Below are 27,500 nucleotides of genomic sequence, written 5' to 3'. Positions count from 1 at the left end.
TGGTGAACAAACACTTGATATACACTCTCCGGATGTACTTCGGGTGTCACCTGTTGTCCGAGACCACTTGCATGGTTAGCAAGCGTTGTGATTCAATGGCCCTACCGGGCAAACACTTTGGGTTCGCAAGGACTTGAAGTGCCGGGACGGGTTGGCGGATCCAACACTCTGGGTACCTCCGGGTACTTGGGGTTGGTTGAGGACTTGGTGAACAAACACTTGTTGTACACTCTCCGGATGTACTTCGGGTGTCACCTGTTGTCCGAGGCCACTTGCATGGTAGCAAGCGTTGTGATACAATGGCCCTACCGGGCAAACACTTTGGGTTCGCAAGGACTTGGAGTGCCGGGACGGGTTTGCGGATCCAACACTCTGGGTACCTCCGGGTACTTGGGGTTGGTTGAGGACTTGGTGAACAAACACTTGATATACACTCTTCGGATGTACTTCGGGTATCGCCTGTTGTCCGAGACCACTTGCATGGTTAGCAAGCGTTGTGGTCTAATGGCCCTACCGGGCAAACACTTTGGGTTCGCGAGGACTTAGAATGCTGGTAGTGGTTGGCGGACCCAACACTCTGGGTACCTCCGGGTACTTGGGGTTGGTTGAGGACTTGGTGAACAAACACTTGTTGTACACTCTCCGGATGTACTTCGGGTGTCACCTGTTGTCCGAGACCACTTGCATGGTTAGCAAGCGTTGTGGTCTAATGGCCCTACCGGGCAAACACTTTATGTTCGCGAGGACTTGGAGTGCTGGTAGTGGTTGGCGGACCCAACACTCTGGGTACCTCCGGGTACTTGGGGTTGGTTGAGAACTTGGTGAAGATACCCCTGTCACCTTGTTCGAGGCCACTTGCATGGTCGCAAGCGTTGTGATACAATGGCCCTACCGGGCAAACACTTTGGGTTCGCAAGGACTTGGAGTGCCGGGACGGGTTGGCGGATCCAACACTCTGGGTACCTCCGGGTACTTGGGGTTGGTTGAGGACTTGGTGAGCAAACACTTGATATACGTTCTTCGGATGTACTTCGGGTGTCACCTGTTGTCCGAGGCCACTTGCATGGTCAACGGTTGAGGTGGTGATGGCGGGTCGGTGCTGTAGGGTGCCGGCCTGTTGGCTGCCTTGGCCGGGTTGGTTGGTTAACACTTGATTGGGCTTGCACCCGAGGGTAATGGCACTTGAAGGTGGGTACTGGCCGGCTGAACTGGTGTGATGGTTGGTTGGTGAACACTTGGCGGTACTTGCACTTGGCTGTGCTTGGACTTGAAGGTGGGATCCGGCTGGCCTAGGCCATTGGTGGTTGGTTGGTGGGTTAGCCCTTAGCTGGGCTGGCTGGCTGGCTGGCCATCGGTGGTGTGGTGTGGTGAGGTGTGTGGAGTCGAGCATCGCGCGCCGTTGCCTTCTTCGGAGTGTTGTAGGTACGCAAGTGCTTGCAATGCAAAGAGGTTGGTGATGGAGTGACATTGCCTTCACCATGGAGTTGCGGGTACTTAGGTACTTGCAAGGAGATGGTGGTATGGTGGTGTTGCGTGTGTGGTGTTCGATTAGAAAGATATAATTTCTAAGTCCGGATTAGTGCTGTCAGTGGGGCCGCCGCTAACAGGTCCTGCACGGCCACCGTGGGGCTTGACTTGGCGCTATTCCGGACTTGGGGCGATCACGATGTCCCCGTGCGGGACTTAGAAGATGGAAGAACACAAGTACCCTTATCCCATGACTTGTGAGCGATTGGCATACGTTACCACATGAAGAGAAAAATTGGCTAAGTCCCGGATCCATATTATATGAAGAGAAAAATCGGCTAAGTCCCGGATCCATATTATATGAAGAGAAAAATTGGCTAAGTCCCGGATCCATATTATATGAAGAGAAATATCGGCTAAGTCCAGGATCCATATATAATAACCTAATAATCGGCTAAGTCCAGGATCCATATTATATGAAGAGAAAAATCGGCTAAGTCCAGGATCCATATATAATAACCTAATAATCGGCTAAGTCCAGGATCCATATTATATGAAGAGAAAAATCGGCTAAGTCCAGGATCCATATATAATAACCTAATAATCGGCTAAGTCCAGGATCCATATAATATGAAGAGAAAAATCGGCTAAGTCCCAGATTGGGTCTGTCAGACATACACTTTCAAGTTACCACACAAGCAAGCAAGATGGCCTATTGATGGATCCATATGATATGAAGAGAAAAATCGGCTAAGTCCGAGATCGGGTCTGTCAGACATACACTATCAAGTTACCACACAAGCGAGCAAGATGGCCTAGTGATGGATCCATATGATATGAAGAGAAAAATCGGCTAAGTCCAGGATCCATATAATATGAAGAGAAAAATCGGCTAAGTCCAGGATCCATATATAATAACCTAATAATCGGCTAAGTCCAGGATCCATATAATATGAAGAGAAAAATCGGCTAAGTCCGAGATTGGGTCTGTCGGAAATACACTTTCAAGTTACCACACAAGCAAGCAAGATGGCCTAATGATGGATCCATATAATATGAAGAGAAAAATCGGCTAAGTCCAAGATTGGGTCTGTCGGAAATACACTATCAAGTTACCACACAAGCAAGCAAGATGGCCTAATGATGGATCCATATGATATGAAGAGAAAAATCGGCTAAGTCCAGGATCCATATAATATGAAGAGAAAAATCGGCTAAGTCCCAGATTGGGTCTGTCAGAAATACACTTCCAAGTTACCACACAAGCAAGCAAGATGGCCTAGTGATGGATCCATATGATATGAAGAGAAAAATCGGCTAAGTCCAGGATCCATATAATATGAAGAGAAAAATCGGCTAAGTCCCAGATTGGGTCTGTCAGAAATACACTTCCAAGTTACCACACAAGCAAGCAAGATGGCCTAGTGATGGATCCATATGATATGAAGAGAAAAATCGGCTAAGTCCCAGATTGGGTCTGTCAGAAATACACTTCCAAGTTACCACACAAGCAAGCAAGATGGCCTAGTGATGGATCCATATGATATGAAGAGAAAAATCGGCTAAGTCCAGGATCCATATAATATGAAGAGAAAAATCGGCTAAGTCCCAGATTGGGTCTGTCAGAAATACACTTCCAAGTTACCACACAAGCAAGCAAGATGGCCTAGTGATGGATCCATATGATATGAAGAGAAAAATCGGCTAAGTCCAGGATCCATATAATATGAAGAGAAAAATCGGCTAAGTCCCAGATTGGGTCTGTCAGAAATACACTTCCAAGTTACCACACAAGCAAGCAAGATGGCCTAGTGATGGATCCATATAATATGAAGAGAAAAATCGGCTAAGTCCGAGATTGGGTCTGTCGGAAATACACTTTCAAGTTACCACACAAGCAAGCAAGTTACCACATGAAGAGAAAGCCGGCAAAGTCCGGGAATGTTACCACATGAACTGGAAAATGGGCAAAAACCTACCTTCACAGGCAACGTGAATAAGTCAGGCTGTAGACATCGGATCGACAAGCCAAAGACTGATATGGAAAGGAAATGAGTAGTACTAGCTTTCCTGAGAGTTGCAGAGCTTAGACTGCATATGAACGAAAGTTATTAAGCGTCAAAGTCAGAGAAGTTACCCAAAGGAACACAAGTTCCAACTTAGAGCATGTATACCGCCTAGACGGTAAGAGGTACGGCCAGGCTGAGGAATAAGGAAATGTTGGCCAACATGTTCCCTAACTATCCCCCGAAGACCGCAAAGCAATCCAACATCAACCAAGAAAGTTATAGCCCGATCAAGGAAACACCTACTTTGCACCGATATTGCACCAAATACATGTACCAAGCACCTTCGGTTGCATACCTGCAGGGGCTTACCATAGTAGGCCATGGAAGACCGATATACCGAACATAATCACTTTCTATCTCCTCGGGTGTTTGAGATAGCGCTTTGCGGTACAAGAACGAAAGTTAGACTATATCTTGGTGCATCTTTTTGCCCAAGATCACAAGACCCTATCTACCAAGGCAAGAAAGTTGTGTGGGGACAAAATGTCCAAAAGTGCCCAAAGTGGCACACTTGAACCATATATTCGAGAAAAACACAAGTGTGGGCCCGAGCTAGCAAGTTGAAATGTTCTGACCGTCAGTAGCCCTAGTTGAGGTGCACTTATCATTATATGAGGCCAACGTGCCAGCTAGTCTCTAAAGGGGCGATATGGGTGTTCCAAGGTTTGTACCCAATTGAGGAAAAAACAGGGTAAGGTACGGTGTACCGCGAATAACTCGGGCTATAGATGTCCGACCGATGAGTTTGGCATATGTATGGAAAGGTCTCGACGAGACCTAACTACCCTGAAAGTATGAAGGCAAAGACTTGAATGACCGGGAAGTTATTAAGTGCACAAGTGGTAAAGTTGCACCAAAGTCCATGTTACCCGAAGTGGTACATGAACACCCAATATTCGACCAAAACACAAGTTTAGAGACGAGCTAGCGAGCTACATTGTTCAGACCGTCAGTAGCCCGCATCAAGACACGCATTTCATTATATTGAGCCTAGCCGCTAGCTCGACTCGAAGTCGGTCATATGGTTGGTTGATGGTTTGGACCGACCACGTGGTGTACCAAGGTGATGTACCTTTCATGAATTAAAACTCTGGCTGTATGACACTGAGCGACAAGCTAAGGTGTGATTTGGAATAGTCTTGAGTGGGACTATTTAGGAAAAATGCGAACAAAAAATCACAAAGTCCTTGGGCGAAGCTATTAGCGAAACATAGAGCAAATTGGTACCAAAAACTATGGAAATGGGACTTGAGTCAAAAATAACCGCAAGTTGGAGAAGAGATAGCAAGCTTGCGTAGAACAATTATATTTGGTGCATGGTATCACCAACAAAAAAGTATATGGGGCCAAGGTGCTGGCTGGCCTCCAAAGTGGAGATATGGGCGATCCAAAGTTTGTACCCAAGTACGAACAAGTATGGAAAAAACAGGGTAAGGTACCAAGTACCAATAATAACTTCGGCTGTAGATGGCCGAGCGAGGCAAACGGCTCACCGTTGGAAAGGTCTTGGGGAGACCTATCTACCCTGAAAGTTTTATGAGGCTGAGTTGAAAGACCACGGAGATATTAGGTGATGATGGTCCAATTCGGGGACCAAGTCGCAGGAAATGGCACTTGACCAAAATCACCCTTGGAAGGTGAATACCGGCTTACCGGTAAGAGATAGCGACTTGGCGTAGAATATTCATAAGTTGGGCGTGTAGAGACGCAACTTTCATTATATGGGGGCAACCCGGTCAGGGTGCTCCAAGTCGGTCGTTTGGTCGGTATATGGTTTGGGCCGACCACATGGTGTACCAAGTTGAGGTATCTTTCATGAATTATAACTCGGTCAGTTTGCCACCGAGCGATAAGTTGCGGTGTGTTTTGGAATGGTCTTGAGTGGGACTATCAAGCAAAAATACAAACAGAATATCAGCTTGTCCATGGCCGAAGCTATTAGTGAAACATATAGCAAAATGGGTCCGAAAACGAATGAAATGGGACTTGGACCAAGAATAACGGCAAGTTGGAGAAGAGATAGCAAGTTGGCGTAGAACAATTATATTTAGTGCATGGTATGACCAACAAAAAAGTATATGAGGCCAAGGTGCTGGCTGGCCTCCAAAGTGGAGATATGGGCGATACAAAGTTTGTACCCAAGTACGAACAAGTATGGAAAAAACAGGGTAAGGTACCAAGTACCATTAATAACTTCGGCTGTATATGGCCGAGCGAGGCAAACGGCTCACCGTTGGAAAGGTCTCGGGGAGACCTATCTACCCTGAAAGTTTCATGAGGCTGAGTTGAAAGACCACGGAGATATTAGGTGATGATGGTCGTATTCGGGGACCAAGTCGCAGGAAATGGCACTTGACCAAAATCCCCCTTGGAAGGTGAATACCGGCTTACCGGTAAGAGATAGCGACTTGGCGTAGAATATTCATAAGTTGGGCGTGTAGAGACGCAACTTTCATTATATGGGGCCAACCCGGTCAGGGTGCTCCAAGTCGGTCGTTTGGTCGGTTTATGGTTTGGGCCGACCACGTGGTGTACCAAGTTGAGGTACCTTTCATGAATTATAACTCGGTCAGTTTGCCACCGAGCGACAAGCTGCGGTGTGTTTTGGAATGGTCTTGAGTGGGACTATCAAGGAAAAATACAAATAGAAAATCAGCTTGTCCATGGCCGAAGCTATTAGTGAAACATAAAGCAAAATGGGTCCAAAAACGAATGAAATGGGACTTGGACCAAGAATAACGGCAAGTTGGAGAAGAGATAGCAAGTTGGCGTAGAACAATTATATTTAGTGCATGGTATGACCAACAAAAAAGTATATGAGGCCAAGGTGCTGGCTGGCCTCCAAAGTGGAGATATGGGCGATCCAAAGTTTGTACCCAAGTATGGCAAAAACTGGTAGAGGTACCTTTCATGAATTACTGCTCAGGCTGTATGGCACTTAGCGGGACGCTTGGCTCTGGTATGGAATAGTCTTGAGTGGGACTATCAAGGAAAAATACGAACAAAAAATCACCATGTCCACGGACGAAGGTATTAGCGAAACTTAGAGCGAAATTGCGACCAAGTCGCTGGAAATGGCCCTTGGACCAAGTATACCGTCAAGGCGGTACGAGATAGCGAGTTGACGTGGAATATTTATAAGTTTGCCTCCACGAGACGAAAGTTTAGTTATATGGGGCCAACCCGCTCAGGGTTGTCCAAGTCGGTCATATGGCTGATCGAAATTTTCGACCAAGTACTGAGAAAACAGGGTAAGGTACCGTGTACCTCGAATAACTTTGGCTGTAGATGTCCGAGCGAGGCAAACGGCATAGCGTTGGAAAGGTCTTGAGGTGTTCTAGGCACCCTGAAAGTTTGAAAAGGCTATCTGGAAAACTCGTGGAGATATTAGAGAAACATTGGGCCCAAAAGATACCAAGTCGCAGGAAATGGGCCCTCCAAGAACACCCTAAAATCCCAATTACGGCTAAGTTGCAGGCCAGCTAGCGAAGTGAAATGTTCTAGGCATAACTAGAACACGTTAATGCGCAACTTTTTGAATCAGAACTTTTTTCGATATCTGGCCCCCAAAGGGGGGATATGGGCGATCAAAGGATTTTTCCAAGTTTCGGTACTTTTTACGGTATCGCTCATAGCTCCGGCTGTATGCAAGCAAATGACAATCTAAGACATGATTTGGAAAGGTATTGAGCAGTACTAACTTACGTTAGAACACAGCGAAGCGCTATCGGTTCATGGCAAGGCCGATATAAGCAGTCAAAGATGAAAAATGTTGACAAAATGAACAAAAATTACCTTGGTACGCGAATAGCGGCCAGGGATGAAGAGGTACGAAGTTGGTGTAGAACAATTATAATTAGGGCTTGGTACGCTCTAAAAGTTTGCCGAAGACCGCAAAGCGCTCAGACCCATAGAAAGTGGCCATTTGGGCCGAACAGTGCGTGCAAAGAGGTGAAAATGCAAAAATTGCACTTTGGGGGGCGATTTGCGGGGGGAAGGAGGGGTCGGAGGGCAAAATGTCCCTTGACCAAAAAGTCTTATCTCGTCGAGATCTACAACATTGCCCAAGACCGCAAAGCGCTAGCTCGCAATCGAAAAATCGAGAATTTGAAAACTTTCTAAGTCTTGGGCTCCCTAAGGAAAAGTTTCAAAAATCACGTTTGTCCCCAATTTTGAAGGGGAAGGAGTCGGTTCCGGGGCATGGTGTCTTCGGCAAAAAGTCTTATCTTTTTGCGTACTTTCGACTAGTTCAATAAAAATTTTTGACCCAAAATTTGTTCGGCGGACCCCTAGGTCGAAAAACCCGAAAAAAGTCGAAAAAAGTCGAAAATGTCGAAAAATGAGAAAACCTCATATTCGGACTCTACACGAGCCCCAGATATTGAAAAGTGAAATCCGCGGTGGATTTGGAACAAAAAATTTACCTAGGCAAAGTTGTATGGAGGTAGGGACCCCTGAGAAAAAAGTTTGGTCCCGAGGCTCCTTGGACCACCAAGTCCCTAGGTCGGACCAAAATCGGAAAAAATCCGACCAAAGTCGAAAGTGTCGAAAATTTTAAAAAACCCCTTTTGGGGCCCTATGGCCTCCCTAGATAATGAAAAGTGAGGTCCGCGGCCGATCCGGAAGAAAAACTTGACCTAGGGAAACTTGTATGACGGTGGGGACCCAAAAAAATTTCGATGAGTGTAGTTTAGACAGGCCGGAAAATGTATCGGTGGTCCGTATCAAGGGACGTCTTTTAGTTCCATGGGGTGGTGGTCGTCGAACAAAGTCGCCTAGGTCGACCACCAGAAAGACCAGTCGTGTTGTAATGGATGTTTTGACCACTTTACTAGGGAAACCTAGTAGGTCGAAGCAAATTTGGGGTTCGAGATGAGTTGGTGAAAGTTGGTCCAACCTAGGTGTGCTTGGTGGAGGTTGACCATGAAAGTAGAGCATGATGGGAATGACCATAACTTTGGTTCTAGATGTCGGATCGGTACACTTTCGGCAGTTTTGGAAAGGTGAAGGCCTGCTCTAGCTATGTTTCCTACCAAGCTGAGCGCCTACTAGTGACCCGGAGGATGATGATGATTTAATAGTTTATAGAGGTTTTGAGCCGGGAGGCTTCTTTCACCTCTTTTCTGTAAAAAAACAAAACTATATCTCTTGCATCAAATTAGACATTTTTAGAAATTGGATTAGTTTTACTTCATTTTGCGTTGTAGGAGATAAAATGGTATCGATATTGTTTGAAAGGTTGCAGGCAATTCTCTGTGTAGAGTAGCCGTGGCAGTCGGTAAGAAGATGTTTAGTGGTGATTGTAACTCCGCAGAACTGACAGAGAGGAGGAGGAGATTTTTCTATTTTATGTAAGTGGGTAAGCCTAGTATGGCCGATTCTCAGCCGGGTAAGGATCCTTTGCACTTTACTGCATTGGTTGTCCCTCCACGGTGAGATATCGGTTTTAATGTATCGTAGAAAAGTGGTTTGCTGCTGAGTCCATGTTCTTTGCCATGAATTTTTAATCAAATCGGTAAGCCGGGTATTGAAATCTCTTTTTGAGAGTAGATCGTTATTAGATGGCGGTGATCGTCTGCCTATGTTTGCCAGCTCATCAGCCAACTCGTTACCGCGGATACCTACGTGTCCCGGGATCCAGCAGAGGGTGACCTGGATGTTATTTGTTCTATGAGAGGAGGCTATTTCTGTAATGGATTGGATGATTGGATCTCTACAAGTACCATTTTCAAGTGCTTGTAGGACGCTGGCACTGTCCGAAAAGATGATGTTGGGGATGTCGGGGTTGATACTTTCCTCTAGCGCTATATTCAGGGCTATTGCTTCGGCTGTAAATATGGATGTGTAATCAGGGAGTTTGATCGAACAGTTATCTATGGATGAGTGGATACCACAGCCGGCTGCCTCACTGAGGACAGATCCGTCGGTGAAAATATGGTGATGATTACTGTATTTGGTATTGATTAGGTTGAGGAAGGTAGCGGAGGCAATGGAGCTATTGCAGCCAGCTTTTAGCTGATCTTTTATGGACCAGTCAATTTTTGGAGGAAGTTGGTACCAAGCACGGGAGTTAAGATGAATTAGTTTTGAAATATTTGGAATGGAATTACCAGAAAGAGAAATTAATTCGTTATTTGCTCTAGCTGTAAAAGCGGTTGCATTAATACCTTTTTCTAGGATCCGGGCAGCTGCTGAAACTATTTTGTGGGTGATAATGTGTTTTAGAGGGAGAGTTCCGCTTTCGCAAAGAAGAGAGTTGGTAGGGCTGGTTCTAAACGCACCAGAGGAGGCTCTGATGGCGTCGTGATAGAGAGGAGAGATTTTTTTAATGAAAAATTCTGATTCTACCGAGACAATTTCGATACCATATAAAAGTTTGGGCAACAGCCAGTTATTAATGATTCTAGTTAGGGTAGCACGGGAAGCTCTATGGGTTCCCGAGCCTAGCATCCTGAAAAGATTAATTTTAGGTTTAGCATTTTTTGCTAAACTATTAATGTGAGGTTTAAATGTTAGTTTTTTATCAAAAATAACTCCAAGTATCTTAGCTTGAGGGACGTCCGGGATAGCATTGGTTCCAAAGTGAATGGGTAATTTGCGATGGAAGAAACTGTTGCAGATGTGCAGGATTTTGCATTTCTCGTGTGATACCTCAAAACCTGTCCATCTGGCCCATTGTTTCACCTTGTCCATTCCCGCTTGGAGGTTTTTCCTGCATATGGATGGAGAGGAGTGGTTGGAAATGAGTATGATGTCGTCTGCATAGACTAGTGGAGTGATGTTCGTAGGGATGGATGAGAAGAGGGATTCTAGACTAATGAGGAAAAGAGTAGGAGATAAGATGGCTCCCTGCGGGACCCCGTTTTCGAGAGAGTGAATTTCCGAGGAGTTGGACCCAATAACAACCTGGAAAGTCCGTTCCGAAAGGAAGGATTGGAGATATTTTGTTAGGTTACCACCAAAACTCCATCTCTGTAGTTGTTCTAAGATAGAGTATCTCCAGGTTCGGTCGAAAGCTTTTTCAAGGTCTATGATGGCGAGATCAATATGTTGTCCATTTTTAACTTCCGATAGATGTTCCTCGAATGTGGCAAAGTATGTTTCCGTACCAAGGCCACTTCGGAAAGCATGCTGTCTGGGGTCCAAGAGTCCACGGTCCTCCAACTCTTGGGTCAACCTACGGTTAACCATCCCCTCCATAATCTTTCCTATGCAGTTTAATAGTGATATGGGTCTGTAGCTGTCTATGGAATGGGGTGGTTTATCGGGCTTTGGGATCGGTACAATAAAACTGTTTTTCCAGTGGGGAGGGATAGTTCCAGATGACCATATGTTGTTGTATATGGAGAGCAGGGAGTACTTACCAATAGGAGGTAGATTTTTAAGAAGGGGGTATCCAATATTATCAGGGCCGGCCGACTTACCTTTGCACTTGTTAAGTGCCCAGTGGAGTTCAGATAGGGTGAAAGGTTTATTGTACGGAAGGTTTGGGTCATTGTTGAAGTGTAGGGGAATAAGTTCGGTGTTGGCTTTATGTTTTAGGAAATTTGTAGGGAAGTTTTCAGAAGCGGAAATTTCGGCAAAATGGGTGGCGAAAGCTTCCGGGGTATCTTCCGCCGGGAGGAAGGAATCATTGGATTTAATGTGAATGGTATGCGGATTTTTATACTTACCTGATAGGATACTAACTCTTCTCCACAGCTCGGCACTTGACATGGTAGGGTTAATTTCTTCCACAAAGCTTGCCCAACACTTGTCTTTTTCGGCTTTTACTAAGTCTTTGGCTATTGTGTTTAGGATTTTGTATCTTTCACTTAGCTCATCCACGGGTAAGTTTCTTTGACTGGCTCTGCGGAGCATTCTGAGTGCCTTGCGACGGTTTTTAATAGCAAGCGCTACCTCTTGGTTCCACCATGGCACATTTCGGCGGCCTGGGGTTCCCTTGGTGAGTTTTATGGACCGCTTTGCTGCCTCCAGAATAGTCTCACAGAGCTGTTTTTCGTTAACCGGATTATTTCGGGGAAGTAATTTTTGAAATTCGGATTGGAATTTTTCCCAATTGGCGGTGTCATATTTCCACCTCGCCCTGAGGCGCGGTGGTGGGGGTATAGAGTGGGAGGAGATGAGAAGAGGGTAGTGGTCACTGCCATGTGAGTCGGAGTCTATTGTAAGATGGAAATTTTGATATGAGTCGGTGGGGAGAACGAAATGGTCCAGCGTGGAGCCAGAACCAGTCCGGGAGCAGAATCTTGTAGCAGTTGCGTTTTGGAAGGTTGAGTAACTGGCTGTATTAAAGATATCATTAATGATTCTTCCACGGGAGTTTGTGTTTCTATTGCCCCAATCTACGTGGGAGGCATTTAGGTCCCCGGTAAGGAAGGATGGGGTAGGGAGTTGAGAGAGAAGGTTTGGAAGGTGTTCTTGGACGTCTGCATTAGAAAGGGAATTTGGAGGAAGGTAGATGGAGACGAAGGTGGCAGGAAAAGGGGTGCTAATTTTGGCTGCGGAGAAGGGAAGTGGGGATTGAAATTGGCAAGGAGAGGACGGTATGTCTTTCGAAATTCCGATAGCTGTGCTTTGGTGTGGATTTGTAGTGGAAAAAGAAGTGTACCAATTGTATTTGTTAAGAGGAAAAGAATGAGGGATAGATGGAGAAAGCGTTTCCTGGAGGGAGACGATAGTTGGGTTGTGTTTGGAGATCAGGAGTTTCAGGTTTTCAGTGTTACTTTTCAGACTGCGAATATTCCAAGATAGTAGAAAGGTAGCGGATGCGTTTGGTAAGGTCGTATTGGGATCCATTTGGGGAAAAAAGGTTTGATAAGATAGTGGTGTTTTTCCGAGATATCAGTGGGGGTTTATTTGGAGTTTTTCTTATTTTTTTTCTTTGGAGCTTTGGTTTTCGGGGGCGATGTGGCGGTCGGATTTTTCAGGTAAATCGAGGGGTTGGTCTTGTTCATAGCGGTGAGGTCTTCTTCAGAGGAGGGGCTGCTAATCGTTCTCTTCCGTGAGTTTGCGGAAGCGATCGTGGACATAGAGGCGTCCGAGCCATGTTGGGAAGCGGAGTCGGAATCATTTTCAGTGTCTGGGTCAGAGCTGTAGGTATTTATTGAGGTTTCATGGCCTTGAGTTACGGAGTTATTTGTTGGGGTTGTGGTTGTGGCTTTTTGTTCCTCTTTGTTTGTAATTAGTTTTTTGAGAAGTTGGTGTTGCTTCTCTACTTTTGCACTCATCTCCTTTAATTGGGAGGTTAGGATTGTGATAGTTTTATTAGCTTCTGCTAGTGCAGCTTCCAATGCGGATGTATTGTTTACCATTACTTGATTGGATGTAGCTTGCGCGTAGGTAATCCGGGATTGCACTGTGCTCTTGTGCAGATTGCTTTTAACAGCTATTCTTGCTTCCCCGAACGAGACATTGTGATCTACTTTGTATTTAATAACTTCAGTTTCATTTTGGTATATGGGGCAAATCCGTGAGTAGCTACTGTGGTTACCCTTACAGTTTTTGCACAAAAATTCCTCGGTGCAGGTTCCGTGTGCAGGGGAGCCGCAGGTGTAGCAAGTGTGTCCGTTTTTGCATCTCAGTCTGGTGTGGCCAAAACTGGAGCAATTGAAGCATTGCATCGGCTTAGGGTAGTACGGTCGGGTAGCGATTTGAATCGGGCCGACGCGGATGTGGCTCGGGACACGGGTAGCAGTGATCCGCAGTAGTATGGAGTTTGTGGGAACGTAATTTTCATTTACCTTACGGGTAAATCTTTTGACAAAGGTTACGTTCTGCTCTTTTAAGTTCGAAAGGATGGTCTCGTCGTTAAGCTCTTTGAGCTCAGGGGCGAAAATTACACACTGTATACTGTTGAGCGTTTTGTGGTGTGCTATTTGCACGGGGGTTCCATCGATAAGCTTTCTCAAGGATAGAAGCTTTGCACATTGATTCTTGTTCCGGATTTTCAGGAGATACTGCTCCCCTCCATTGAGGCACTTACCTGCTTCCGTTAACTTACCTGCACAATTCTCCAGAGACTTGCCGATGATGAATGGATTTTTAGGTAGGGAAGCGCCTTCGGCTGCTTCTAGAACTAAAAACGTGAAGTCATCCGATAGGGATCCGAACCAATCCGGAGGAGTATTATCCCTACCCGAAGGGGGAGAGGGGTCCCCCCTGTCAGTAGGAGGGTCCGGCATGTTGCCGGGTTAGCCTAAACTAACACTAACCTAAATAACAAAATTACAATAGGGCACTACGATAGAATAATTCGGTACTTAAGTAATAATATTAAAAAAAACACTACAATTCTAACGAAAGCGGGAGAAACACGGGTAAATTCGATCGAGGTGAACTTTTCAACACTGGTTGGGTCAAAACCCTTTGTTTTCACATCCAGCGAAAGCGCAAAGCGCAAAACGCAAAAAGCCGGATTGCTCCGACCGAGCGTTTTTTGTTTGAGCCTGTTCGCACTGTCGCTTGGTTATACACTTGAACTCACTCACACTTGTATGAAATGGGAAAGATTGTATTCAATACTCTTCAGTTCGCTTGCTGGAACGACCACTAGGTAGGTGTTGCTTCGTCAAATGTTCGACCGAGACTGTGAGTGACCCGGAGGAGGTATTAAGGGTCAAAGGCAAAAAGGGGTACCCTAAAGTGCGTGTGACCAAGAAAATGGGAAAAACGGTATCGCCTATAGCTCAGGCTGTATGGCTCGGATCGGAAAGCTTGGATATGCGTTGGAAAGGTCTTGACGAGCGCTAGCTATGTGTCCTACCAAGCGAAGCGCTAGGTGTTGAGCAAGTCGGTCATATTAGAGGGCAAAGGTGAAAAATGGTGGTTTAGAGGCGAAAATTCACCTTATGATCGAAAATAGCGGGCGAACGATAAGAGCTACGAACACGGCGTAGAACAATCATAAGTACGTTACCACAAGACCTAACTTTGGCCAATATAGAGCGAGAAGATCGGAGGTACCCATCAGGGTGATATGGCTGGTTCAAAGTTGGACCAAAACGAGACTTGAGAAATGGATTGAAACACGGTATCGCGAATAACTCAGGCTGTATGGAACGGATCGACAAGCTTAGATCAGTGTTGGAAAGGTCGAACCGAGCGCTAACTATAATCCCAAACAACCGAAGCGCTAAGTGTTGAGCAAAACTGAGTTATTAAGCGACAAAGTGGAAAAATAATACCAAAATTTCCAAAAATCACACAAGACCAAGAATACCGAGCAGGCGGTAAGAGATAGCGGGTTGACGTAGAATACTTATAAGTTTGCCTCTACGAGACCTAAAAGTCGTCCATAGACAGCGAGAAGATCGGACCACTCTGGAAGGGTGATACGAGTGGTCAAAAATTGGCAAAAATGAAACATGGCTAAAATGGATTTGACTTGTGCACCGTATAGCTCCGGCTGTATGGCATGGATTGTTAAGCTAGGATATGTTTTGGAAAGGTAACACCCAGCGCTAGATACGACTAGAAGAAAGCAAAGCGCTAACTAGCATGATTTGGAAGTTATTGAGTGTCAAAGTCGAAAAATGTTACCAAAATTGAAACTCGAGTACATTGGGCCAAAAAGTACAAGTTGTGAAATTTGGACTTACGAGTAAAATACCGAGCAGGCGGTAAGAGATAGAGACTTGGTGTAGAACAATTATATGTTGGGCATGTTATAACCTATATTTGGCCCGAACATAGTGACGAGATCGGTGGTACCCAAAAGGGTGGTACAGGTGTTAGATGGTTTTCCCAGAGCATAAGCTCCACATGATATGGAAAACGGGAAACATCATAACTTCGGCTGTATGGCATGGAATGGAACGAACAAGGTATCGATGGAAAGAGAAAAGGTAGCGCTAACTATAATTCCTACCAAGCAAAGCGCTAGCATGTGACCGTTCGGGTGTTATTGTGAGTCAAAGTCAGAAATTGTTACCACGAGAGGCGAAAATCCGACTAAGTCCATGAATACCGGGCTGGCGGTAAGAGATACGGCTTGGCCGTAGAACATTTATAAGTTGGCCAATACAAGACCTAAGTTTCGTCCATAGACGACAAGAAGATCGAAGATACGTGAAGGTGAGATATGGGCGTCCCAAAGTGGGCCTTTGAAAAAGTGACAAACTTCCCTTATAACAGCATACACCAAATATCTCTGGCTCTATGGCACCGAATAAGAAGTTGAGGTCAGCGATAGAAAGGTGATAGTCAGCGCTAAATATCATACGAACAGAGTGAAGCGCTAAAGGGAAAGGATCTTGGTGATATAAGGTGACAAAGTCGAGAAAAGTTGCCTCAAAATCATGAAAAATGTGAAAAAATGGCTAAGTCCCGGGTGCCTTAAAGGCAGGTTGATCGAATGTACCGAGCTGGCGGTACGAGATAGAGACTTGGTGTAGAACAATTATATGTTTGGCATGGCAAGACCTACATTTGGTCAATACAAAGTGAGAAGATCAAAGAAACCCGTAAGGGTGATATTGGTGTCCAAAGGTAAAAAGCACTAAGTCTTGGGAAACTTATATGAAGAAAAAGGACCCTGATGGGTCATATAGGATGGATCGAAAAATCGGCTAAGTCCCAAAATGGGGATGTCAGAACTACACTAAAATGTTACCACACCAAGCAAGGCAAACTTATATGAAGGCAAGGACCCTGATGGGTCATATGGTATGGATCGAAAAATCGGCTAAGTCCCAAAATGGGGATGTCTGAACTACACTCAAATGTTACCACATCAAGCAAGGCAAACTTATATGAAGGAAAGGACCCTCATATGGGTCATATGGTATTTTACGAAAAATCGGCTAAGTCCCAAAATGATGATGTCAGAACTACACTCAAAGGTTACCACACCAAGCAAGGCAAACTTATATGAAGGCAAGGACCCTGATGGGTCATATGGTATGGATCGAAAAATCGGCTAAGTCCCAAAATGATGATGTCAGAACTACACTCAAAGGTTACCACATCAAGCGAGGCAAACTTATATGAAGGCAAGGACCCTGATGGGTCATATGGTATGGATCGAAAAATCGGCTAAGTCCCAAAATGATGATGTCAGAACTACACTCAAAGGTTACCACATCAAGCAAGGCAAACTTATATGAAGGCAAGGACCCTGATGGGTCATATGGTATTTTACGAAAAATCGGCTAAGTCCCAAAATGGTGATGTCAGAACTACACTAAAATGTTACCACACCAAGCAAGGCAAACTTATATGAAGGCAAGGACCCTGATGGGTCATATGGTATGGATCGAAAAATCGGCTAAGTCCCAAAATGGGGATGTCTGAACTACACTCAAATGTTACCACATCAAGCAAGGCAAACTTATATGAAGGAAAGGACCCTCATATGGGTCATATGGTATTTTACGAAAAATCGGCTAAGTCCCAAAATGATGATGTCAGAACTACACTCATGTGTTACCACACCAAGCAAGGCAAACTTATATGAAGGCAAGGACCCTGATGGGTCATATGGTATTTTACGAAAAATCGGCTAAGTCCCAAAATGGTGATGTCAGAACTACACTCAAATGTTACCACACCAAGCAAGGCAAACTTATATGAAGCAAAGGACCCTGATGGGTCATATGGTATTGATCGAAAAATCGGCTAAGTCCCAAAATGATGATGTCAGAACTACACTCAAATGTTACCATACCAAGCAAGGCAAACTTATATGAAGCAAAGGACCCTGATGGGTCATATGGTATTTTACGAAAAATCGGCTAAGTCCCAAAATGGGGATGTCAGAACTACACTAAAAAGTTACCACACCAAGCAAGGCAAACTTATATGAAGGAAAGGACCCTGATGGGTCATATGGTATTTTACGAAAAATCGGCTAAGTTCCAAAATGATGATGTCAGAACTACACTCAAATGTTACCACACCAAGCAAGGCAAACTTATATGAAGCAAAGGACCCTGATGGGTCATATGGTATTTTACGAAAAATCGGCTAAGTCCCAAAATGGGGATGTCAGAACTACACTAAAAAGTTACCACACCAAGCAAGGCAAACTTATATGAAGCAAAGGACCCATATGGGTCATATGGTATTTTACGAAAAATCGGCTAAGTCCCAAAATGATGATGTCAGAACTACACTCAAATGTTACCACACCAAGCAAGGCAAACTTATATGAAGGAAAGGACCCTGATGGGTCATATGGTATGGATCGAAAAATCGGCTAAGTCCCAAAATGGGGATGTCAGAACTACACTCAAATGTTACCACACCAAGCAAGGCAAACTTATATGAAGCAAAGGACCCTGATGGGTCATATGGGATTTTACGAAAAATCGGCTAAGTCCCAAAATGATGATGTCAGAACTACACTCAAATGTTACCATACCAAGCAAGGCAAACTTATATGAAGGAAAGGACCCATATGGGTCATATGGTATTTTACGAAAAATCGGCTAAGTCCCAAAATGAGGATGTCAGAACTACACTAAAAAGTTACCACACCAAGCAAGGCAAAGTACCTAGGTGAACCCTAGGAAGAAACACGGACCAAGTCAGATGGCCTAAGTCAATAGAACAAGTGACCTAGGCAAAGTTGTATGGCGCTGAGGACCCTGAAAAATCTGGTTAGTGTAGTTTAGACAGGGTAGGTTTTTGGGTCGGCCGAACCCCCTTATTTTGGGTTTTGGCCTCATCAAGAAGCTACACCTAGGCAAACTGCCTAGGGTGAAAGTGCGAAGACCAATCGAATAGTAAGACAAGTTTTGACCGATCGCCCTAGGCAAGCTTGTATGAAGAAAGGGACCCTAAGGGTCATATGGAAATACATGAAAAATCGGCTAAGTCCCAAAATTGGGATGTCAGAACTACACTAAAAAGTTACCACATCAAGCAAGGCAAACTACCTAGGTGAACCCTAGCAAGAAACACGGACCAAGTCAGATGGCCTAAGTCAAGAGTGCAAGTGACCTAGGCAAAGTTGTATGACGGTGAGGACCCTGAAAAATCTGGTTAGTGTAGTTTAGACAGGGGAGGTTTTTGGGTCGGCTGAACCTCCTTATTTTGGGTTTTGACCTCCTCGAGAAGCTACACCTAGGCAAACTGCCTAGGGTGAAAGTGCGAAGACCAATCGAATAGTAAGACAAGTTTTGACCGATCGCCCTAGGCAAGCTTGTATGAAGAAAGGGACCCTATGGGTCATATGGAAATACATGAAAAATCGGCTAAGTCCCAAAATTGGGATGTCTGAACTACACTAAAAAGTTACCACATCAAGCAAGGCAAAGTACCTAGGTGAACCCTAGCAAGAAACACGGACCAAGTCAGATGGCCTAAGTCAAGAGAACAAGTGACCTAGGCAAAGTTGTATGACGGTGAGGACCCTGAAAAATCTGGTTAGTGTAGTTTAGACAGGGGAGGTTTTTGGGTCGGCTGAACCTCCTTATTTTGGGTTTTGACCTCCTCAAGAAGCTACACCTAGGCAAACTGCCTAGGGTGAAAGTGCGAAGACCAATCGAATAGTAAGACAAGTTTTGACCGATCGCCCTAGGCAAGCTTGTATGAAGAAAGGGACCCTATGGGTCATATGGAAATACATGAAAAATCGGCTAAGTCCCAAAATTGGGATGTCTGAACTACACTAAAAAGTTACCACATCAAGCAAGGCAAAGTACCTAGGTGAACCCTAAGAAGAAACACGGACCAAGTCAGATGGCCTAAGTCAAGAGTACAAGTGACCTAGGCAAAGTTGTATGGCGCTGAGGACCCTGAAAAATCGGGTTAGTGTAGTTCAGACAGGGGAGGTTTTTGGGTCGGCTGAACCTCCTTATTTTGGGTTTTGACCTCCTCAAGAAGCTACACCTAGGCAAACTGCCTAGGGTGAAAGTGCGAAGACCAATCGAATAGTAAGACAAGTTTTGACCGATCGCCCTAGGCAAGCTTGTATGAAGAAAGGGACCCTATGGGTCATATGGAAAATCCATGAAAAATCGGCTAAGTCCCAAAATTGGGATGTCTGAACTACACTAAAAAGTTACCACATCAAGCAAGGCAAAGTACCTAGGTGAACCCTAAGAAGAAACACGGACCAAGTCAGATGGCCTAAGTCAAGAGTACATGTGACCTAGGCAAAGTTGTATGGCGCTGAGGACCCTGAAAAATCGGGTTAGTGTAGTTCAGACAGGGGAGGTTTTTGGGTCGGCTGAACCTCCTTATTTTGGGTTTTGACCTCCTCAAGAAGCTACACCTAGGCAAACTGCCTAGGGTGAAAGTGCGAAGACCAATCGAATAGTAAGACAAGTTTTGACCGATCGCCCTAGGCAAGCTTGTATGAAGAAAGGGACCCTTAGGGTCATATGGAAATTCATGAAAAATCGGCTAAGTCCCAAAATTGGGATGTCAGAACTACACTATAAAGTTACCACATCAAGCAAGGCAAAGTACCTAGGTGAACCCTAGGAAGAAACACGGACCAAGTCAGATGGCCTAAGTCAAGAGTATAAGTGACCTAGGCAAAGTTGTATGGCGCTGAGGACCCTGAAAAATCGGGTTAGTGTAGTTAAGACAGGGGAGGTTTCAGGGTCGGCTGGACCTCCTTATTTCGGGTTTTGGCCTCCTCAAGAAGACAGACCTAGGCGAATTGCCTAGGGTGAAACTGCGAAGACCAATCGAATAGTAAGACAAGTTTTGACCGATCGCCCTAGGCAAGCTTGTATGAAGAAAGGGACCCTTAGGGTCATATGGAAATTCATGAAAGATCGGCTAAGTCCCAAAATTGGGATGTCAGAACTACACTAAAAAGTTACCACATCAAGCAAGGCAAAGTACCTAGGTGAACCCTAGGAAGAAACACGGACCAAGTCAGATGGCCTAAGTCAAGAGTATAAGTGACCTAGGCAAAGTTGTATGGCGCTGAGGACCCTGAAAAATCGGGTTAGTGTAGTTAAGACAGGGGAGGTTTCAGGGTCGGCTGGACCTCCTTATTTCGGGTTTTGGCCTCCTCAAGAAGACAGACCTAGGCGAACTGCCTAGGGTGAAACTGCGAAGACCAATCGAATAGTAAGACAAGTTTTGACCGATCGCCCTAGGCAAGCTTGTATGAAGAAAGGGACCCTATGGGTCATATGGAAATTCATGAAAAATCGGCTAAGTCCCAAAATTGGGATGTCAGAACTACACTATAAAGTTACCACATTAGCAAGGCAGACTTGTATGAAGAACGGGACCCAGGTGAAAGTAGCAAATATCCCAAACCGAACATGAATATTATACACACAAGAGTACGAACATAAAGGAACACGGACCAAGCGTGCCGAGAGAATCGGTACTATAGAGCCCTCGTGGTTCTACACAAAGACTTTATGTTAGGGGTTCAAGCCCCATAGTACTCAAACGGTGACAGTAGCAAATATCCCAAACCGAACATGAATATTATACACACAAGAGTACGAACATAAAGGAACACGGACCAAGCGTGCCGAGAGAATCGGTACTATAGAGCCCTCGTGGTTCTACACAAAGACTTTATGTTAGGGGTTCAAGCCCCATAGTACTCAAACGGTGACAGTAGCAAATATCCAAAAACGAACTGGAATTTACATTCTGTTGGTCATGCGGTCGTCCAAAGGGGTCTAGTATCCTGGGATGACAAGCATCACGGGCACAGTCTCGTATCAAAACAGTCGAAGAGGCCCGCGAAAGCTTGCTTTCCATGGCTATGCGATGCACAAATTGAGTTTCTCCGTAGTTATACACAGCGCACAGGTGAAAGTAGCAAATATCCCAAATCGAACATGAATATTATACACACAAGAGTACGAACATAAAGGAACACGGACCAAGCGTGCCGAGAGAATCGGTACTATAGAGCCCTCGTGGTTCTACACAAAGACTTTATGTTAGGGGTTCAAGCCCCATAGTACTCAAACGGTGACAGTAGCAAATATCCAAAAACGAACTGGAATTTACATTCTGTTGGTCATGCGGTCGTCCAAAGGGGTCTAGTATCCTGGGATGACAAGCATCACGGGCACAGTCTCGTATCAAAACAGTCGAAGAGGCCCGCGAAAGCTTGCTTTCCATGGCTATGCGATGCACAAATTGAGTTTCTCCGTAGTTATACACAGCGCACAGGTGAAAGTAGCAAATATCCCAAATCGAACATGAATTTTATACACACAAGAGTACAAACATAAAGGAACACGGACCAAGCGTACCGAGAGAATCGGTACTAGAGCCCTTGTGGTTCTACATTGAGAGCCCTCGTGGTTCTACATAGATACTTTATGTTAGGGGTTCCAACCCCATAGTACTAGAACGGTGGAAGTAGCAAATAAACCGAACGTGGAATTTACTTTCTGATGGTCATGCGGTCGTCCAAAGGGGTCTAGTATCCTGGGATGACAAGCATCACGGGCACAGCTCGTATCAAAACAGTCGAAGAGGCCCGCGAAAGCTTGCTTTCCATGGCTATGCGATGCACAAATTGAGTTTACTCACCGTAGTATAAAACGAACGAACCGAACCTATCCGAGTAGGGATAATGGGCGCAGTAACATACTTCTGTGACCCAGCGAGAGTTGAACGAGGTGACATGAACTGTCAGTGGCTTATATCAGATGGGATACATACATGAGATTGCTTTCAAATCTACACTCGAAAACCTAACCAAGTAAAAGCGAACGTGGGGAGGATTCGAAACTGGTAACGAAATCTTAAGCTGGAAAGAGTCATCACTATGGATACATATTATGCGAAACCAATCAAGTGCTCAGTACTGATCCAAAACCTAAGAGCACTAGTGAACACCTTATTCTCACCCTAGTTCACATCCAAGTGATCGACCACGTGTGTGAAGCAAAGACCAATCGAATTCCTCAATGAACCGAACACTATGAACAAATGGCCAAAAACGTTATAACTATCCAAACATCCTACTATCTAGCGAAAGTCATCACGATGGAACCATACCATGATCTTTAACCTATAGCGCTCACCATATTCCTACCCAGAGTGCAAGTGAACAGATTGCCCACCCTTACCCAGTTCACAACCACGTGATCGACTAACATACCGAGGTTACCACAAGTCAAAGTTATACGTTTACAAGCGCAAGACCAATCGAAAACCCCGAAAGCAATCTCGACCCAAAATGTATTATCCGTGAGTGTAGTCGAGTCTCGTACTCGTCATCTGTAATCGTCGGATAGAATATCCAGTACACGGTTGTCTTTCCAAATGAAATCTACATACAGAACTCGCTCTTGGCAAATGGGTGGCAATGGCGCAATCAGGAGCGAGTTCCCGTCCGGGTGCCAAGTGATTGGCAAATGTCTGGGGGAAAGCAACCATATATTGATTTGTCTGTTAGTGTACTGGGTGTTTGAGGTATGTAGTATCCACGCTTGGTTGGGTGTGTCAGAGGACCATGGATGCGTTCACAACCCCAATTGGGGTACATCGGGAATGATTTTGTGGAACCGATGTGCCCGGCACACACTAAGTTTTGTTGCAAGTTAATAGTGTGCCATGTCCGGGGGGGTTGTGATTAAACTCTGGTGAATTGCGTACTGTGGTGATTGGGGTATGAAAGCCCCGCAGTTGCAATGATCGGACGCGCCTAGCGTGTCCTTTAGTTGATGGTAGGGAAATGAAGGCCCTTGTCAGCTCACCTAAGTATTCATGGAAGTTTGGCATAAGGTCGCTGTGGTAGGGGTATGAAGGCCCCGTCAGCGCATGCACAATCGGGCGCACGTGCGCTTAGCGGAGTCGAATGCCGCTCAAGTGCCTGTCCGGTGCATCGGGTGTGTGTGATACGAGGGCAATGAGGTTCGCACGGGGGCTCGCCTCCCGTGTGCTACCGGACTTGACAACATATAGAACGTGGTGTTTGCTCCTCCGGGTGCAATGGGACAATGAACATTCGAACGCAAAGTCGGAATTCTGGTTGATCCTACCAGTAATATACGCTCGTCTCAAAGGTTAAGCCATGCATGTCTAAGTACAAACAGATTTAATGTGAAACCGCATAAGGCTCAGTATAACAGCTATAATTTACGAGATCATCAACCTAGTTACTTGGATAACTGTGGAAAATCTAGAGCTAATACATGCAACATGCCAGGACCCTCGCGGGAACTGGTGCACTTATTAGTCAAACCAATCGCGGGTTCTCCGTGTCATTGAGTTGAAGTCTGGATAATGATGCTGATCGTATGGTCTCGCACCGACGACAGATCTCGCAAATATCTGCCCTATCAACTATGGATGGTAGTATAGAGGACTACCATGGTTGCAACGGGTAACGGGGAATCAGGGTTCGATTCCGGAGAGGGAGCCTGAGAAATGGCTACCACATCCAAGGAAGGCAGCAGGCGCGTAAATTACCCAATCCCGGGACGGGGAGGTAGTGACGAGAAATAACAATATGAAACTCTTTAATGATGTTTCATAATTGGAATGAGTAGAGCATAAATCCTTCTACGAGGATCAAGTGGAGGGCAAGTCTGGTGCCAGCAGCCGCGGTAATTCCAGCTCCACTAGCGTATATTAAAATTGTTGCGGTTAAAACGTTCGAAGTTGATACTTGTCCAACACAGTCCGGCTCCGCCGACCCGGTCAACCCGTGGTCGGTGGGCCAAGTCGGAATCTGGTTGCGACTCAATGGTGTGGTAGGGCACCAAGTCTGTGTCATGGTGTGCCCTTCAACGGGTGCAAGTGTAACATAGAGCTCGACCGCTCACGTTTACCTTGAACAAATTAGAGTGCTTAAAGCAGGGTGCCCAAACGCCCTAGAATAATCTTGCATGGAATAATGGAATACGACCTTGGTCTAATCTTTCATTGGTTTGTACTCAGACCGGAGGTAATGATTAACAGAAGTAGTTGGGGACACTAGTATTACGGCGCGAGAGGTGAAATTCGTAGACCGTCGTAAGACTAACTAAAGCGAAGGCATTTGTCAAGGATGCTTTCTTTAATCAAGAACGAAAGTTAGAGGATCGAAGGCGATTAGATACCGCCCTAGTTCTAACCGTAAACGATGCCAACTAGCAATTGGGAGACGCTACAACCAGGTGCTCTCAGTAGCTTCCGGGAAACCAAAGTCAGGTTCCGGGGGAAGTATGGTTGCAAAGTTGAAACTTAAAGGAATTGACGGAAGGGCACCACAATGAAATGGAGCTTGCGGTTCAATTTGACTCAACACGGGAAAACTTACCAGGTCCGAACTTATGGAGGTGAGACAGATTAATAGCTCTTTCTCAAATTTAAGGGTAGTGGTGCATGGCCGTTCTTAGTTCGTGGATTGATTTGTCTGGTTAATTCCGATAACGAACGTGACTCACATATGCTAACTAGAACGCAGTCAGCGTTAATGCGTCGATGCCGATTGGAACGGGTTAGGACCTTTCGGTGGAGTATGACCTGACACCTTCGCTGTTCGTGTGCGCAAGTGCACTTACGGTACGCTGCTTAGCAGGACAATTTGTGTTTAGCAAAATGAGATCGAGCGATAACAGGTCCGTGATGCCCTTAGATGTTCTGGGCTACACGCGTGCTACAATGTGGGTAGCAGCGTGTCTCCTATTCCGAGAGGAACGGGAAATCACTCAAATACTCACTTAGTAGGGATTATGGATTGCAATGGTCCATATGAACTCGGAACTTCTAGTAAGTGCTGGTCATCAGCCAGCGTTGAATACGTCCCTGCCCTTTGTACACACCGCCCGTCGCTACTACCGATGGATTATTTAGTGAGGTCTTTGGAGATGATCGTTCGCTGGATCCTCGTGAACCGCGTCTGCTTTATCGAAGTTGACCGAACTTGATGATTTAGAGGAAGTAAAAGTCGTAACAAGGTTTCCGTAGGTGAACCTGCGGAAGGATCATTAGTGGCCAAGTGATCCTTCCAGAAGTCCGAACCTGCGGGTTGAGACTTCGGCACAAGTTGCCATATGATAATTGACGAAACACTATAGAAGTCCGAACCTGCGGGTTGAGACTCAGGCACAAGTTGCCATATGAAAGTTGACGAAACACTAACAAGTCCGAACCTGCGGGTTGAGACTTAGGCACACGTTGCCTTATACATGACTTCGAACAAATACACAAGTCCGAACCTGCGGGTTGAGACTTAGGCACAAGTTGCCTTATACATGACTTCGAACAAATACACAAGTCCGAACCTGCGGGTTGAGACTTAGGCACAAGTTGCCATATGAAAGTTGACGAAACACTAACAAGTCCGAACCTGCGGGTTGAGACTTAGGCACACGTTGCCTTATACATGACTTCGAACAAATACACAAGTCCGAACCTGCGGGTTGAGACTTAGGCACAAGTTGCCTTATACATACATTGGCCAAATAAACAGAAGTCCGAACCTGCGGGTTGAGACTTAGGCACAAGTTGCCATATTATATTCGATCAAACACTAAGTAGTCCGAACCTGCGGGTTGAGACTCAAGACCGTAACAAGATGTCACTATACAAGTCCGAACCTAAGGGTTGAGACTTAATGCGATCTAGATACCAAGTTGACATCCAATACCTGTTGAGCAAAACCAAAGATTCCCTGTTCTCGAATGATTACACTATATAACAGGGAATCATGAAGAAATCAAGCAAGCGTGAAACAAAGTCATCACTTGGGCATGCTCGATAGCCAACCACATGACCTTAACCTAAGAGAGCATGCAAACCACATGATACCTATAAACGATTAACCCGCCCTAGTTCAATCGTTCACCAAGTGATGACTTCAGTATGGCTAAGAGAAAAACTTTTAAATGGGAAAAACTCTAAGTCCGAACCTCCGGGTTGAGACTTCCGCGTCGGAGGTGGGCGCACCTCCTATCCGAAAGATGATGAATCAGGGGTGTTCGATCAGCAATGGTCGGATGCCCCGTCGTAGTCCAACTATGACAATCAAAGTCAAGACCTCCGGGTTGAGACTTTCCGCGAGTACAAGCATAAAGGAACACGGACCAAGCCGTACCGAGAGAATCGGTACTAGAGCCCTCGTGGTTCTACATTGAGAGAGCCCTCGTGGTTCTCATTAGGGGCTTTATGCAAGTCGTACTCAATACTGTGGTGTGAAGTATAAAGTATAGAGTCCTCCACTGGTCCACGCTGCTCCGGCGGTCCTGGGTAAGATAGTTCATTCTAGCTTGCCCTATGTGGAAGAGGACTCAATACCCTACCTGTTGAGCTTGAAACAAAGTCATCACTTGGGCATGCTCATATTGCCATACAATATTCCATTATCTACTAATGAGCATGCAGCTATATGATTATAACCTGTAAACGATTACCCCGCCGTAGTTCAGCGCTTCAACCAAGTGATGACTTCAGTATGGCTAGTGTGTGAAGTATAAAGTATAGTCCTCCCCTGGTCCACACTGCTTCGGCGGTCCTGGGTAAGATAGTTAGTTCTAGCTTGCCCTATGTGGAAGAGGACACCATACTTAATACTGTGGTGTAATGAACAAAGTATAGTCCTCCACTGGTCCACGCTGCTTCGGCGGTCCTGGGTAAGATAGTTAGTTCTAGCTTGCCCTATGTGGAAGAGGGCATACAAGACAAAGTATAGTTCTCCCCTGGTCCACGCTGCTTCGGCGGTCCTGGGTAAGATAGTTAATTCTAGCTTGCCCTATGTGGAAGAGAGCATACATGAACCAAGAACGAAGGTTAGATCGAGGAATGATTCGACAACTAACCGATGGTATGAAATGTGAAGAATTCAAGCAAGCACACAATCAAGTCATCACTTGGGCATGCTCGATAGCCAACCTCATGACATTAACCTAGTAGAGCATGCAAAAACCAATATATATGTAAACGATGCCTCCCTAGTTCAGCGCTTCAACCAAGTGATGACTTCAGAATGGCTAAATCAAATCGGTTCAAAACATACCATCGGTACCCTATTGAAACACACAAGTCGATATCAAACCTCATGATTGTGTAGTCCTCCACTGGTCCACGCCGCTT

This window comes from Anopheles coustani, assembly GCF_943734705.1.
Source record: "Anopheles coustani chromosome X unlocalized genomic scaffold, idAnoCousDA_361_x.2 X_unloc_11, whole genome shotgun sequence".
Lineage (NCBI taxonomy): Eukaryota > Metazoa > Arthropoda > Insecta > Diptera > Culicidae > Anopheles > Anopheles coustani.
The sequence above is the reverse complement of the archived record's forward strand: the minus strand, read 5'-3'. Positions refer to the sequence as shown.